The sequence below is a fragment of the Penaeus vannamei genome, chromosome 38, assembly GCF_042767895.1.
Source record: "Penaeus vannamei isolate JL-2024 chromosome 38, ASM4276789v1, whole genome shotgun sequence".
NCBI lineage: Eukaryota > Metazoa > Arthropoda > Malacostraca > Decapoda > Penaeidae > Penaeus > Penaeus vannamei.
In genome coordinates this window covers 10,385,093-10,387,592 of record NC_091586.1, presented here as the reverse complement: position 1 = coordinate 10,387,592, position 2,500 = coordinate 10,385,093, and the positions used below count along the sequence as shown (strand labels likewise).

Here is a 2,500-nt window from a genome sequence, read left to right as displayed (position 1 = left end):
GCTAAATATAGAGCGCACACTAACATTGGTAGAAACTTTCGTATATATTTTTTAGAAGATTGACAGTTCTTTAATACTGGAACTTACAATCGACGGGTAAAGCTATATTAAATCGTGAATTCTGCCTATGGGAAAGGGATTGGAAACACTCTTGAGGTACGTAGAGTTGATACAATATTCTCATACGAATTACTCCACAGCTCACTGACGAGGGTTCCCTAAAATCTCTCATGAAATAAAACTTATTAAACGAGCACTTGTAATCAGTTTACAATGTTATTTTTCATTCCATTTCCCATGCGTGAATTAGTGGCTTGAGCTGCGTATATGCGAGCGTGCGTGTGGTTGCTCGGGGTTATATAAACAAGCGTGCAAGCAAACAACAGCCCCATTTCCCAAGAATTCCCCGGCCGTGTCGAAAGAAAGTAGGGGTCACTCCCATTGGACCGATGGTGAAACTCAAGAGTGCAAAGCCACTTGACTCTTCCGCACAGTGTTTCTCCTCCTGCTTCAGAGGCTTTGAAGAATCGCTTGACCACTCGTCGGGGGTCGTGTGGCGGCCGTCTTTCGCAGCGCCATAAGCTCGTGTTATGGCCACGGACACGGGAGACTCGGCCTCGCGTTGTTTTCTTTTCCTTTTAGCTTCGTCATATTTTTCTTTTTGCTCTTTTTTCTTCTTCGTTTGCTTCTCACGACATTCTGTCTTGTGCGTTTGTCTATATTTTATCCCGGTTTCTCCGCACTATTTACAGAACAAGAGAGAGAGAGAGAGAGAGAGAGAGAGAGAGAGAGAGAGAGAGAGAGAGAGAGAGAGAGAGAGAGAGAGAGAGAGAGAGAGAGAGAGATATGCCTCCTCTAAGGCATTCACATCTTACCTCCAGCTTGTACAAACCGGAGCAAATGATGAAAATTTCGTCATCGGAAACCTAGTGGGCAATAGTGATTCATAACAGTGATTCATGCGCTACCCATGTCCCCGTCCCTTTCCTTCTCTTGATGTGTCACTGCAACACTTTCCCGCCGGTCGTTCTCATCCGCTCTCTCCAAGCATCAGTTTCTGTGACCGACTTTATCGTCTTTCCAATCTCCGTGAAGCCTTTATAATTCTTCACTGAAAATATAAACTCTTTGTTTTTATTTTTTCTTTCTTTTCTTTTTTTTTTTTTGCTTTCCATGTTATCATCATCTCTTTCTCCTCGCCTCCGCTTTCTCTCCCAGTATTCATTTTCTCTTTCGAACACACCGGACTCGCAGTGCCGTCCCAGAGGACCGCTTTCTTTAACTCCCAACCACGTATGCTGTAGTCTTCACTTTCTGTCTTATCCATACGCCCACTTTCACCTTCGATAGCATAGTGTTACGCAATGGCTATGTACACTTTCCCTTTTCATATTCACCGGTTTCATGTGTCTGTTTTTTTTTTTTTCCACGTAAGATGAATCCTTATCACGTTGTCCATGGTTACCAAGGGAAAAAAAAAAAAAACGCAGAGATAAACAGACAGGAAATGACGAAGTACTTCCCTTCCACTAAAATGTTCATGACGTCAGCCTCACCTGTGTTTATTGTTGTTGTCTTTATGGCTAAGTTATGGGGTCTTATTTTGAGGTGTTAATATGCCAAGCTATTTACAAAGCTGCAGTTAATATAAGAAACCCATTCATACAATTTAGTCTGTTCCCATTATCTTACTATAAGCAGGTACATTCTATATATATTTCTATATACTTACTATAAGCAGGTACTCCATTGTCTCAGAAACCTTGTGATAAGCCAAGAAATATTTACCCTGAAGTATAAAGTTGTTTTCTGATGTTATTTCCCTATTGATTCACGATTTCTCTTTGGACTTAACATAAGGGCCACAAAATGCTTATTTTTTATGAGACTGGTGATACTTTAATATGAAAGTTGTTGTTGTCCCTTAGAATGCTAAGAAAATTCACCTCTTGACCTCCATATCGTCGTATTATAGTACTTCACGAGCGCAAGTTATAAAGCACTTCTGATTTTTTAATAACATCCACGTCTCAAAGGGATTTTTTACGTCTGTTTATTGCATTTCCTTTTACTGAGATCAAGGGTAGGAAGGTGAGGTAGACCATGTGCCTGCCAAGAGGATCTGAACTGAAGAGCCGAGCGCTGAAACTTTCTCTTTCTCAGCAAAGAAAACGAGCGTGAGAAAAGATCATTTCCAGGAGTAACTCATGTTTGAGGCCTTTTAGAATTTAGATTGTGTAAACAAGATTAAAATTACTCACATAATTTAGGAAAAATTATAGAAACGCGTTTTTATGAATATCAACACGCAAAGATTGACAAATGGATAACGACGTCGAATCTGTCCACGAAAATTATAAGTACATTATTTCAGGTTTATGTTATAATGAATAGTTCACAGAGTTGTGTCAGAATCAGTCCAACTTTCTGTATAAGCTGCCCAGTTCCTAAACCCTGAAGAGTAACGCCCGTATAATACCAGACTTCAAAAGGCGAAGAT

At 40.3% G+C, this 2,500-nt stretch overlaps 1 protein-coding gene across 3 annotated transcripts in view; it reads left to right on the top strand.

Moving 5' to 3' along the window:
* LOC113807612 (carboxypeptidase B) overlaps window positions 1–2,500 on the top strand; it is a 36,910-nt gene that overhangs the window by 27,749 nt on the left and 6,661 nt on the right. The window lies entirely within an intron of this gene.